This window comes from Aquarana catesbeiana, linkage group LG01, assembly GCF_042186555.1.
Source record: "Aquarana catesbeiana isolate 2022-GZ linkage group LG01, ASM4218655v1, whole genome shotgun sequence".
Lineage (NCBI taxonomy): Eukaryota > Metazoa > Chordata > Amphibia > Anura > Ranidae > Aquarana > Aquarana catesbeiana.
Window position 1 is genome coordinate 182,468,022 of NC_133324.1, and position 14,855 is coordinate 182,482,876.

The following is a 14,855-nucleotide window of genomic DNA, read 5'->3' on the forward strand; positions in this document are numbered from 1 at the left end:
GAAACCATAAGACCCCTTTAACACTGAGGCGGTTTTCAGGCGGTTTATTGCTAAAAATAGCGCCTGAAAAGAACCTAAAAACTGCCTCCCATTCATTTTGAATGGATGCTTTCACACTGGAGCGGTGCGCTTACGGGACGGTAGAAAGTCCTGCAAGCAGGATCTTTGCGGAATGTTTGGAGCGCTATAAATAGGGCTTCCAAAATGCCCCCGTCCATTGAAATGAATGGGCAGCACTTCCAAAGCGATTTGAAAGCGACACAAAACGTGTCTTCTTTTTTTTCTTTTTTTTTTAGGTAACTACTTTGTCACGTGACCTTTAAAAAAGCACCCTGCTAGTGCCCAAAAAGCACCAGAAAAGAGCCGCTAAAGCACCACAAAAACGACCAGTGCTTTAGCGGCTGTTTTAGCAGCGCTTCAGCGTGAAAGGGGTCAAAGTGCCAAAATCCTCCTCACTACCAGTTTCTGGCTTCACAGAAGAGGGTATGGACCTTCCATTCCTTCCACTCTTGGCAGTGTATCTGTTGCGGCTGGTCTCATTATAGCCTGGCTTGGGGGTGACCATCTTCTGCCGCCTGTAACCTGCTGTATAGCCATTCAGACCACTTTTACCTTGTAGGAAATCACCTGCTGAATTGAATGATACTATTCTAACCACTTCCTGACGAGGAAGTAAATATTTTATTATATCTGTTCACGTGACAACACTGAAGAAATGACACTTTGCTACAATGTAAAGTAGTGAGTTTACAGCTTGTATAACAGTAAAAAATTGATGTCCCCTCAAAATAACTTAACACACAGCCATTAATGTCTAAACCGCTGGCAACAAAAGTGAGTACACCCCTAAGTGAAAATGTCCAAATTGGTACCAATTAACCATTTTCCCTCCCTGGTGTCGTGCGACTCGTTAGCGTTACAAGGTCTCAGGTGTGAATGGGGAGCAGGTGTGTTAAATTTGGTGTCATCGCTCTTACTCTCTCATACTGGTCACTGGAAGTTCAACATGGCACCTCATGGCAAAGAACTCTGAGTATCTGAAAAAAAGAATTGTTGCTCTACATAAAGATGGCCTAGGCTATAAGAAGATTGCCAAGACCCTGAAACTGAGCTGCAGCACGGTGGCCAAGACCATACAGAGGTTTAACAGGACAAGTTCCACTCAGAACAGGCCTCGCCACGGTCGACCAAAGAAGTTGAGTGCACGTGCTCCGCGTCATATCCAGAGGTTGTCTTTGGGAAATGGACGTATGAGTGCTGCCAGCATTGCTGCAGAGGTTGAAGGGGTGGGGGGGTCAGCCTGTCAGTTCTCAGACCATACGCAGCATCAAATTGGTCTGCATGGCTGGCTTCCCAGAAGGACTCCTCTTCTAAAGATGATGCACAAGAAAGACCGCAAACAGTTTGCCGAAGACAAGCAGACTAAGGACATGGATTACTGGAACCATGTCCTGTGGTCTGAAGAGACCAAGATAAACTTATTTGGTTCAGATGGTGTCAAGCGTGTGTGGCAGCAGCCAGGTGAGGAGTACAAAGGCAAGTGTGTCTTGTCTACAGTCAAGCATGGTGGTGGGCGTGTCATGGTCTGGGGCTGCCGGCACTGGGGAGCTAGAGTTCATTGAGAGAACCATGAATGCCAATATGTACTGTGACAGACTGAAGCAGAGCATGATCCCCTCCCTTCGGAGACTGGACCGCAGGGCATTATTCCAAAGCAACGACCCCAAGCACACCTCCAAGACTACCGCTGCCTTGCAAAAGAAGCTGAGGGTAAATGTGATGGACTGGCCAGCATGTCTCCAGACCTAAACTCTATTGAGCATCTGCGGGCATCCTCAAAGGAAAGGTGGAGGAGCGCAAGGTCTCTAACATCCAGCTCCGTGATGTCGTCATGGACGAGGACTCCACTCCCTTTCTTTAGTTTTGGATAGAGTGGAAATAGATAAGACCCCCTTTCAGTTTTTTTTTTTTTTTTTTGCTGTCTATGTCCCCCTCTCTATTTGTCCTGTTTACCATTATGATTGAAAGTAATAGAAAATTAGAGGTTCACTGAATGGAAATTTTGGTGCTGAAACCAAAAATGCAGGTGGCACTTTGCTGAAAACTGAACCCGAAAATGACAGTTTTTAAAAATATATATATTTTTATATACAGTTGTATTATATTCAACTTTTTAATTAATATCACAAAATGAATATTAATTTATTGTCGGCCATTATGGGCACCTTTTAGAAAAGTTCAAGAAAAATGCAATCCTTTAACTTCTATGTATGTCTTCACATTGGTCTAATTGTTCTTCTGTTGTGGTGTTAAAAATCTTGCTTGCTGCATTTTTGGTCAGTATAAAAGAACTGCACCAAAAATGCACCTCCCTGTTGAAATGCATTGAAAATGCAGCACGAATGCATCAATAATGCACCTGTGTTGTGTTTTTAATGCTGTTTTTGAGTCACATGACCTATGAAAAATGCACCATAAGCACAGTGAAATCAACAAAAACAAAATTTCGATGCATCTTTATTGAAAATGCCAAATTTTGGGTTGTCCCCAGAATAGTAATAGAGGGGAAATCTTCCAATGGAGACACTGGTTCTGGTGACCTGGGGGTCCTCAAGGGATTTTTTATATTTATCGGGATTTCCTCTCACTTCCTGTTTTGTGTATGTGACAGTTAAGGAAAATCTCCCCAATGACAAAATTGCTTTTTTTATTGGTGGAAAGGGATTTATGTATAGTCAAGAATATTGTACGGTCAATAATATTGGCACCTCTGCATTTCTGTCAGATAATGTACTACTTCATCCTAAAAATGGTTGCAATTACAAAGGTTTAGGCATTCTCATATTTATTTCTTTTGTTTATAAAAGAAAAGCACACTTCAAAAAATCCCATAGAGCACATGTGGAGAGATCTTAAAACAGCATTTAGGAAAAGGAGCTCTTCCAATCAGAGAGACCTGGAGCAGTTGGCGAAAGGAGAGAATTCCAGAAGGTCCAGAATTCCAGTAGAGAGGTGTAAGAAACTCATTGATGGTTACAGGAAGCGATGATTCCTGTATGATTTAATGATTTCACTTAATTTTTCCAAGGGCTGTGCTAACAAATATTAAATTGAGGGTTCCAATAATTTTGTCCAGACCATTTTTGGTGTTTTGCATGCAGTGTGTCAGATTTGGCTTTTTGTTTCTCCACTTTTTTGTGTCATAGCAATACAAACAAAAGAAATAAAACATGAGAATGCCTAAACATTTGTAATTGCCACCATTTTCTGGGCAAATTAGTGCATTATCTAACAGAAATGCAGGGTGCCAATATTTTAGGCCATGAATGTATATGCGTAATTTTTTGATAATATTTTCATTCAGTATTTCACCTTTTTATAAAGCTATTTTGTATTTGTTTACCGTATATACTCGAGTAAAAGCTGACCCGAATATAAGCTAAAGCACCTAATTTTACCACAAAAAACTGGTACAACTTATTGACTCAAGTATAAGCCTAGGGTGAGAAATGTGCAGCTACTGCTAGTGGAAAAGAGGGTCAACAATGCCCATTCGCATGCCTCACTGTGCCCATTTGCAGCCATAGGTCCCCCGAACTTCAAACTCGGTAGTTAGGGTTCCTAGATGCCCCCTAGCTGCAGCCAAAATTTGGGGTCTCTGGACCCAAAGGGTCCCGAAATGACATTGCTGCAGATGGACTCAGTTGACCGAATTTGGGGCCCCGTATCTTGGGGCCATTTGGTGCTAGGAACCCCACATTTGGTGTGCAAACCCAGTGGAACTAGCACTACAATATATCCAAATAGCTGGGGTTCCTAGCACCAAGTGGCCCTGAGATACGGGGCCCCAAAGTCGGTTCGGAAAATGTCAAGTGCTTTTCTGCAGCAGAGAATGACATTTTCCAACTGTATCTGTATCTTGGGGCCACTTGGTGCTAGGGACCCCAGCTATTTGGATATGTTGTAGTGCTACTTCCACTAGGTTTGCTCACCAAATTTGGGGTTCCTAGCACCAAGTGTCCCCGAAATACGGGGCCCCATAGTTGGTTTGGAAAATGTCATTCTCTGCTGCAGAAAAGTGCTTGACTCGAGTATAAGCCGAGGGCGCATTTTCAGCACAAAAAATGTGCTGAAAAACTCTGCTTATACTCGAGTATATACAGTAATTTAAATTGGTAGTTTTTGATACACCATATGTGTCCTGGAAAAGCAGATTTCCTTTTGACTGGCATTCCAGTCACCTTTTTTGTTTTAATACGTATGCTACAGGGACCGCACTGACTTGTGAGTTGGGATATCTCTACGGTTTCAAACATGTTATTTCTTTATTGGCTATAAAATCTGGTTCTAATCTTTCTCCACGTTATCCATCCCACTAGACATCACATGAGGTAAAATACCTCACGTTTTGTTGAAATAACTCATGCTTTATTTTAGTAGCTTTTTTTTGTGAATTGCAAAAACATGTTTGAGAAAAGCTATGAGTTATTTTACCTCCGATTTTAAGAGGGAAATAACTCTGTGAATTGATCCCAGGATTAGGCCTTTATCCTTTTATAAAAACTGTACAATCATGCCAATGAGATAAATAACTTCTTTATTATAATACGGATTGTATAGTGAACAGTAGCGAGGTTTGTAAATATCAAGCATGGTCTGTTTTTTCCACTCTGGCATCTTTCATCAGTTCCTTGTATTGTGTATGTGTAGCCTGGAGCAAGACACTGTGAACGGATGTTACTGACACTTGCATTCCTCTGCCTTCAGAAAGGAATTCCATGCAAACAGAAGTTTGTATCCGACAGCTTCAAGTTGCTCCTGGGCCGTAACACACCAGCTTCAGCATGCAAGGAAATGAATAAAGCAGGTAATTCTGCTATTGGTCATGTTCTCTTACTGCAACCAGTAGATCTGTCCTTTGTGTCACTGACATTGCTTTACAAGTTGTATCACAAAAAGATGTTTTTTCTTTAATTTGTAGATAGCTTTTTAGTTTGCAAAGTTAGAGAATATAGACAAACTTAATTTAACTCCTATGTGGCTGTTGACAAAAAAAGAACAGAGGAATAACTACATTATTAATATTAACCACTTATACTGCAGCAGGGCGGCTCTATTGGGTGCATCCCCTTACCGGTACGGCGCTTCGTGTAATAGATACAGTGGGCGCACTCATGGCGCCGGAGACGATGCCAGTGGCTGCAATGTCCGCTGGCCACCCTTGATCGCTCCACAGGGAGGCAGAACAGGGATCAGCCACTGTAAACAAGGTGGATTCCCGTTCTGTCAGGGGAGTACAGTGTGATCGTCTGTTCCCAGTGATCAGGAACAGCGATCTCTCTGTACTCCCAGTCAGTCCACTCCCCCCACAGTTAGAAACACCTCCCAAGTAAGGATGAGCTCTGGTGTGTTCGCACACTCCACGTGCAGAGCCAGACAGGAAGTCGGCACTGCGCTGCACTAATCACAGGAAGTGAGACATTTCCCGATCTCTGCAGCCGCACATCGGGAAAATGTCTCCCTGCCTGTGATTAGCGCCGTGCCAACTTCCTGGCTGGCTCTGGCTCTCCCAAGGACACATATGATCGCCCCCTAGTGTTAACCCCTTCTAGTGTCACTTGTACAGTAATTGGTGCATTTTTATAGCACTGATCCATGTATAAATGTCACTGGTCCCAAATCAAGTGTTAAAAGTGTCTGATCTGTCCGCCGCAATGTCACAGTCCTGCTGAAAATCGCTGAACACTGCAATTGCTAGTACAAAAATAAAAAATCGAAGTGCCAAAAATCTTTCCCTCATTTTGTAGGCGCTATAACTTTTGTGCGAATATATAGATTTAGATATAGATAGATATAGATAGATATTTATATCTATATATATATCAAAAATATGTAGGAAAATGTATTTATTGGTCTAAACTGATACAATTTTTTTTTTTTGTTTTTTTTTAATTATTATAGCAAAACGTAAAAAAAATTTTTTTTTTTTTTCAAAATTGTCGCTTCATTTTTGTTTACAAATAATAAAACCAGCAGAGGTGATCAAATACCACCAAAAGAAAGCTCTATCTGTGGGGAAATAAAAAGGACCTCAATTTTGTTTTGGGTACAACGTCACACAACCGTGCAATTGTCAGTTAAAGCGACGCAGTGCCGTATCACAAAAAATGGCCTCGTCATTGTGGGGTAAACCTTCCAAGGGCTGAAGTGATTAATAACATTGTACAGGATTTATATAGCACCAACAGTTTGCACAGCGCTTTTCAATATAAAGGGAGACAGTACAATTACAATAAAATAAAGGAGGGTAAAGCCCCATGCACACTATCAGATTTTCTGCTGATTTTTTTTCCTTCAGATTTACCAAAACCATATAATATGAGGTCAAACCTTAGGAGGTTCAATTTTTATGCAATCAGGCAGGCCCTTGCACTACATGGTTTTGGTAAATCTGAAGACAAAAATGAGCAGAAAAACTGATAGTGTGTATGGGGCTTTAAGAGTGCCCTTCTCATAAGAACTTACAATCTAATAGGGTGGGGCAAGTGGTACAAAAGGTTGTAACTGTGGGGGGCTGAGCTGATGGAAGTGAGGGTGCTTCAGGGTGCTTCATGTTATTTTGGTTTAACCTCCTTTTGATTGCTTATCTTTTGGTATTTAGGATGTAATACAAAGCTTGCAATTGTTAAGTCGGTTATGTACAGAAACTGTTGACTGGCTTTGGGAGCCCTTAGCTATGCCCAGATGATTCAAAAACTTCCAAGAGCGGTCAACTTTGCTAATGCAATCCAGCCAGCCTCAGGGCAAATTCTCATTAGAGCTGCACTAAAAAGCACTTTTAGTGGAGTGGGAGTAAGTGTTCATAACCACTTGGACTGCCAGATCACCCGATATCTTGACTGAGTGGTAGAGACTTTAGACCGCCTGACTTGGCTTAGCCTTGCCTCCCATGCAGCCCTAGATATTGATCCATTTCTCACTGATAACACTATATAGATGAGTATTATTTAGACAAGAATTTTGACACGTAGATCAAGCCACTAAGATCTTAAAAACGTCCTCACTTATAAAAAAAGAAAAAAAAAAAGTTGGAAATATCTAACCATTACCAGTCCCCACCTTTCCACATTAGGTTCCAAATTAAGGATGTGCGGAAAAAAAAACTAGTAGCATATGTAAGTCACGTGTAGATAATTAGTAGAGGGGTATAAGGCTGGGTTCACACTTATGCCATGTCTGTGCAATGCAAATTCAGCTATACAGTGTGTATGGCTGAAATCACATTCACACCAAAAGGGTGCAGGTTTTTTTGGTCCAGACTGGAATCGGATCGCATGGGTGTTCAGACCTATGCGATCTGATCCCACAGTTCGCACTACGTTCTGCAAACTGATTTGGGGGTGTCATTAACTCTACATTGGTGCCTGCAGCATTTCTCACCAGTGTGAGCCGAGAGTAAAAGTTTAAAGATAATGTTGATACCTTTTTAGTTGCTACCTAAATAAAGCCTTTGGTCAACAAAAGGTCTAAGAAAACCACTCCAAATGCATGTATGGGAACATTATATGTGATTTTAAACACGCGATCACTGTGACAGCCAATCAGTGTTCATATGACCAGGAAGCCCTGGCTTAAAGCGGGGTTCCACCCAAATTTTGAACAATATCTGTATGTATTCTCTTCCTTGCCTAGATGCTGACATGCCGTTTAAAAAAATTTAAATCGCCGTAATTACCTTTTATTTTTCTGTTCTTCTTTGCACTTCCTGGTTCTCCTCCCGTGGGAGTAGGTGTGTTTCTAGCCTCTCCCAGACTCCCCAGTGTCTCCTGGGAGCTAGTCTCAGGCTTCCCAGGATGCCACTGAGCATGTGCGGGAACGAGCGGTAAATGCTGGGAACACAGCATTCACCGCATCCTGGAAATAAATGCTTGTGGGCTTCAAATGCCCACAATGAAGATGGAAACCGCCTGCAGTGAATAATATAAGTTATTCTTTCCGACGAAATCTGACACAGGCGGACATATTACACACAATATGTGAGTATGTAATGCTGAGAAGAAAAGTTTGTGAATGAACTAAAAAAAAAAAAATGATAGATAGGTGGACCCCCGCTTTAAAAATCCTTTTAAATGGTAGGCTCCCACTTGCAGAACTTTGTTAGACACAACTAGCCTCTTGTACTCCTCTGTACAAAGAGGCCTTACTGTCTAATTGCAAGATGTGAGCAGGCAGGAGGCCTAGCTTTAATTGCTGCACAGAAAATGGACACCAGACTGACTTTTTGCTTTATTTTAGGTCTCTGTAAATCTCCAAACTGATTAGACAAAAATGCAAATTCTTTTGGACATCTTATATATGTATTTTACCTGTATGCAGCTGTTTGCCTGGAGTTGAGATTTAAACTGCTGAAGTTCTCTCTCTGCTCCCCCACATAAAGTGATTCTAAAGTCTCTGTTTTTCTTTTTTCCCAAAAACAAAACAGAAACCATGTTATACTCAACCTGCTCTGTGCAAAGATATTGCACAGAGCGATCTTGCCTCCTTTTGTGGCATCCCCACCCTTCCTCTTCTGCATGTGCCCCGATAGCAAGCCAATTGCTATGGGGGCACACATGCAGGCACACTCCCATAGACACACACACACACACACAGTTTGACTCAGCCCCGCCCCCCTCTTCTTCCTCACAGGATTTGTTTGACAGCAGAATCAGTTAATGACCCCCGCTGCTGTCTGTGTGCCTGTGAGAGCAGGGAGGGAGACCAGTGCTGCTGCAGATGAGCACTAAAGCAGGTAATGCATTAAGTTAAAAAACTTTTTGACTTTAGAACAGGGGTCTCAAACTTGCGGCCCTCCAGCTGTTGCAAAACTACAAGTCCCATGAGGCATAGCAAGGCTGATGACTCCCACAGGCAGAGGCATGATGGGACTTGTAGTTCCGCAACAGCTGGAGGCCCGCCAGTTTGAGACCCCTGCTTTAGACTTACTTTATAATATCTATTCATTAAAGTGCCTGAAAGTAAGAAAGCATTCCAGCAGAAAAGCTCATCTGGCTAGCTTGCTACTCTGCTTGCATTCTATTTATGGTCAAAAATATTTTTTTCTCTTTTATTGATAAGCACAAAACAAAAGCATCACCTAGTGGCGAATCCCTTTTGGGATCTTGGCTCCCTTTTTTTTTTTTTTTTTTTTTCAGGGAATTTTTTAAATATTTTTTATTATTTTAGTGTTTGAGGCCTTGAGTTACTAGCTGAGCTGAGTGACATGCTGGAGAATATAGAGCCATTTAGGTCCCCTCAGCTCAGCCATCGAGTACATGGTGATCCTTTAAGTACATAAACATTTACTGTGACATCCCTATGCGGAATCAGGTGAGTTTGAGATCACTTCATGGGAACGCATATGACTGAATAACTGTTCTGTTCTCTAAGCCCCCTAGGCCGATGGCTTCTCCCCCCTATGACTCTTTTGGGAGACTGTATGTCCTGGAAGAAAGGTACCCACTTTGAATCCACAGGATGAGAAGTTTGGGCAGTCGGGTTCCCTTTTTGCTAAAGCAGCTCCGGCGTCTCTTCTCCTTCCGATTTTCTTCTCCCTCCGATTTTCTTCTCCCTCCGGTGATGTCTTCATCCTCCAGTTCTTCTTCCCCTTAAAACCCAGTTTTTTTTTTTTTTTGTTTTTTTTTTTTTATATGAGGACTCTTTATGGTTTCCTCCGGCTCTCCGTCTTCTCTCCTCAGCGTCTCATCTCCTCATAACAGTTATGAGGAGACGAGTCGCTGAGGAGAGAAGACGGAGAGCCGGAGGAAACCATGAAGAGCCCTCATATCTGTCTATGATGGATTTTGGAGATGGTTTTAAAGCTGTCTTATGGGGATATCCAGTGTGAACAGACCACAGGATGCTGATTGAGGCCTGATAACCTTGCGGGTGTGTGGAGCACGAGGTGGAAAAGCGTGTGGTGAACGGTGCACTCATCAACTTTTTGCTGTATACACCCTCTATGTCCACTAGAGACTTCTGATTCATTCATATTTGGTTTGCTCATTTTAAAACATTTATGTACGTAGTAGTGACTATGTACTAGCCTATCAGTTTTATTTCAGTTTACTGATGGGAGCGCCGCTTTGATGTTTTAATTGTTACTCTTTTAGAGTTTTAATTTTTACATCCATTCTGTATGTATAACCTTTTTTGAGTGGCTGTTGAGAGTTGTCTCACTTTTGATTTTATTTTTTATATTTAACAGCAATTTTATTTCCCTGTGTGTTCATTACTTGCCATCACATAGTGCTGAGATTGAAGGAGAGTGGCAGGGAGAGTGTCTTCCTTTTTTTTATTGATTTTAACTTGTCAGAAAAAGGTTTAGTCTTTAAGTGGTTAAATTGACCTCATTTACAGACAGAAGTCATCCCTTTGATCTAAAGAACTACATGTTACAATGTTTCTCTTTATCTCTCTGTGATAAAATTGGCAGGCTGCCTGGATTTTTTTTTTTTTTGTGGGCAGAGAACTCTGCACTTGTTACATATAATTGAGAATTGCTGTTTTAAGATCAAGGAGACTTGAATCACGTTTTTGATTCTTTAACGATTAATCGTGTAACTCTAATGGACACCCTCACTGCTGTTCTGGAAGGATTTGTGTTATGTGAGGAGCAAGCGCTTGCTGCTAAGGTGGTTAAAAAAATGCCCATTCCTCCTTTCTGATGCAGAGAACGAGTCTGCTACAAGTCCCACGTTGTCCGTAGAACATGTGGATATGAATCCTGTCAATTCTGGTAGTGAGGAAGACTCTTATGCCGTGTACACACAGGCGGACTTTTCGGCATCAAAGTTCCGATGGTCTTTCCGACGGTCTTTGGAACGAACGGACTTGCCTCCACACGATCACACCAAAGTCTGACGGATTCGTACGTGATGACGTACTACCGGACTAAAATAAGGAAGTTGATAGCTAATAGCTGCCCTTGCGTCGGTTTTCGTCCTTCGGACTAACATACAGACAAGCGGATTTTTCGACCGGATTTGAGTCCGTCGGAAAGATTTGAAACATGTTCCAAATCTAAAGTCCATCTGATTTTCGACTGAAAAAGTCAGCTGCAGGTCCGATGAAGCCCACACACGGTCGGATTGTCCGACGGATTCATCCTGTTGGACCAGTCCGGTCAAAAAGTCCGCCCCTGTGTACACGGCATTACTCCCTGAACTTTCTGCAGGAGAAAGTGCTCATGTCTTCTTTGATTACAAATCCTTAAAATACTCACTTTCAAAAACTGAGCTTTTAATATTTCCTGATCCCCCAATCCCCTTCCTATGACTTTACCATTGAAGTCAATGGCACAACCATTGGTCCCTCCACATATGGCAGGCTGCTAGGTGTAATCCTAGACACTGACCTCTCCTTCAGCCCCCACATCCAATCACTGGTTAAATCTTGCCACCTTAACCTTCACAACATTTCCAGAATTCGCCCCTGTCAGAAACCATGAAATCAGACCGAGACAGAAGTACAGTTAAATCGCACTTATTTAATAATAAAAGTAAAAAGAACAAATGTAGTCAAAACATAGCCAAAGTTCAGTAACCGGAACGGACAGTCAGTCAAGCCAGAAGTGAAGTCAGGGATCAATGAGGTGGAACCGCAAGCAGTATCTGGAGCCAGAAAGTTATGTCAGCAAAGCCAGTCTTTAAACAGGAACGCAGAAGATTTTTCTTGTGATGTTGACCAAGGCGAAGGCAGAGACCCTCTGAACTGGACCGCTTAAGTAGGCAGGACTGACAAGCAGGGTATCAACAACAGCTGAGTAACTGTGGTGAGAGATGAGAGCTTGCAATTAGCAGACAGCTGAGCGGCCAGTTTAGAGAAGGAAGGGCTGTGCCCAGTCCTGACAGCCCCTTCCTAATGAATCTAATTAATGACACCGCAAAACAACTTGGTCACTTCTTGGTTATTTTTCGTATTCACTACTGCAACTCCCTCCTCACTAGCCTACCTTTACACAGACTATCCCCCTTCAGTCTATTATGACTGCTGCTGCTAGACTAATATATCTTACTAAATGATCCATGACTACTACTCCTCTCTGCCAGTCTCTTCACTGCTTCCCCATCCTATTGTATAAAATTCAAAACGCCAACCAAAGCATACAAGTCCACCCCCAACACCCCCCCCCCCCCCCCCCCCAGCTACATCACCAACCTCATCTGCAGATATCGCCCAAATCTTTCTCTCCGCTCCTGCTCTCTAGCTCCCTTGGTTCCTCCTCCCATGCTTGCCTCCAGGACTTTTTTTAGAGCCTCTCCCATTCTCTGGAACTCCCTGCCCCAGTATGCCAGCTCCTACCCTATCTGCCTTTTAGACGATCCTTGAAAACTCACTTATTCAGGGAAGCTTACCCCACTTCCACCTGCACTTAAGAACTGTACTCGAGCCACCTCCATCAGATCATCCCCTGCAACTATTAACTTTTGTACCACCATCCCCCTCCCTTTAGATTGTAAGCTCCATGAGCAGGGCCCTCCTACTGTTGGCGTTATATAAATCCTGTATTATTATAATAATAATGAAAATACATAACTGATTAGGAAATTAATATAGGATTTTAAATCTTGAACGTAGATATGCTTTTATATATCTATTTTTCAGGAATCCTCTGTGAAAGTTTACTTTAAGTTCTGAAATTAGATTGGCATTAATTTATGTGGTGATTTTAGATGTAATGGTTAACCACTTAAGGACTAGCCTCGTTTTGGATTTTAGGTGTTTACATGTTTAAAACAGGTTTTTTTGCTAGAAAATTTTTTAGAACCCCCAAACATTATATATTGTTTTTTTTCTAACACCCTAGAGAATAAAATGGCGGTCATTGCAATACTTTTTTTTGCACCGTATTTGCGCAGCGGTCTTATAAGCACACTTTTTGGGAAAAAATTCACTTTTTTGAATAAAAAAAATAAGATAACAGTAAAGTTAGCCCAATTTTTTTTTATATTGTGAAATATAATGTTACGCCAAGTAAATTGATACCCAACATGTCAAAATTGCGCCCGCTCGTGGAATGGCGTCAAACTTTTACCCTTAAAAATCTCCATAGGCGACGTTTAAAAAATTCTACAGGTTGCATGTTTTGCGTACCAGAGAAGGTCTAGGGCTAGAATTATTGCTCTCGCTCTACCGGTCGCGGCGACACCTTACATGTGTGGTTTGACCACCCTTTTCATATGCGGGCGCTACTCACGTGTGCGTTCGATTCTGCGCGCGAGCTCGTCGGGACAGGGCGCTTTAAATTTTTTTTTTCTTATTTATTTTACTTTTATTTTATTTATTTTTTCACAGTTTTTTTTTTTAAAATTTGGATCACTTTTATTCCTATTACAAGGAATGTAAACATCCCTTGTAATAGAAAAAAGCATGAGATCTCGGGTCAAAAAGTCCTCAGATCTCATATTTAGACTTTAATGCAAAAAAAAAAGAAAAAAAAAAAGTCGTTTGAAAAAATGACACAAAAAAAAATGTGCCTTTTAAGACAAATGGGCGGAGCTGACTTAATGACGTCGCTTCCGCCGTCCTATGGTATGGAGACGGGTGGGGGCCATCTTAGCCTCACTCGTCTCCATACCGAGGAAGTAAGAGGACCCGATCGCCTCCGCCGTTACCGACGGCTCCGGTAAGCGGCGGAGGGCGCGGGAGAGCGGTGGGAGGGGGGGTGGCACCTCTCCCGCCGCCGCAGAGACCACCATTATCGTGTACAGAAACGCCGGCCCTAAAGATGGATAACCCAGTTGTGGCAGCAGCTGCTGTCGTTACTGAGATATCCATCTTCAAAGTAATGACGTATATATACAGTGGCCGGTGGGTAAGTGGTTAATATGAAAGAAAAACCTAACTACAGGGGGTCCCCTACTTACAAACATCCGACTTACAAACGACTCCTACTTACAAACGGAGGGAGACAACAGGAAGTGAGAGGAAATCTACCCATAGGAAGGGAAATTCACTCCTGTAAGAGTTAATATGGGAAAAAGGTGTCTCCACTGATGCTTTATCACCTATCCTTTCCCTAATAACCCCAAATTTTCAAAATTCAATTGTCATTGGGACAGAAAGTGAGATGAAATCTTCTGAACAGGGGCACAGACAGCAAAACAAATGTTACAGGGGTGATAACCCTTCCATATGCTATCTACAAAACTTAAAAATAGATTTTTTGGCTGGAGCTACACTTAAAAAATGTACCTGTTCCGACTTACAAACAGATTCAACTTAAGAACAAACCTAAAGTCCCTAACTTGTTTGTAACCCGGGGACCCCCTGTATAACTATTAATTAAAAATGTTCCTTCTCTTTTCCTCTTACCTAACCTGCCTAAACCTGTTTAAAAAACGTTGTGTGCAGTTAACTACTTTTAATCTGCTCTGGTCACAGGATCTCACAGCTTTGGCTTCCCACTGTCAGTGAGTGGCTGCTGCAGGGGAGAGGAGGGAGTGCCAATAACAACTTGGCCATGGGAGCCTATGGGTGACAGCACGACTCTCTGAATTCACAATTGTTGTCAAGCACTCCTTTGCGGGAGATACAGGAGCGTGTGACCAAACCAAAGCAGATTTAGAAGTACACATCACTTTTTTTTTTTTTTTGCAGTTTAGGTAGGAGGGGGAAGGAACATTTTTAAGCTGTTAGATTTAGGCTTTCCCTCCACTTTGGTGAATTGTTATTCTAAAATTAAATTGGGGTTATTTTATGTGGTCAGATTAGCTGTAAATAGACCTTTAAATATGTTCTTTTTGAAATATCTTGTTTTGTGTGGCCAGACCTTCTAAAACTACATCTAGCATCATCATCAAGACTGTGACAGT

At 42.0% G+C, this 14,855-nt stretch overlaps 1 protein-coding gene across 10 annotated transcripts in view; it reads left to right on the forward strand.

The window, feature by feature from the left end:
• FER (FER tyrosine kinase) overlaps positions 1–14,855 on the forward strand; it is a 460,890-nt gene that overhangs the window by 42,616 nt on the left and 403,419 nt on the right. For 7 of the 10 annotated variants that reach the window (XM_073624598.1, XM_073624589.1, XM_073624593.1 and 4 more), the window contains exon 2: positions 4,768–4,867. The exons of 2 other annotated variants lie outside the window; for them this stretch is intronic. The gene's annotated coding sequence lies outside the window, so the exon portion shown is untranslated. The remainder of the gene's footprint in view (positions 1–4,767; positions 4,868–14,855) is intronic. One more of the 10 variants, XM_073624591.1, reaches the window with a different exon arrangement.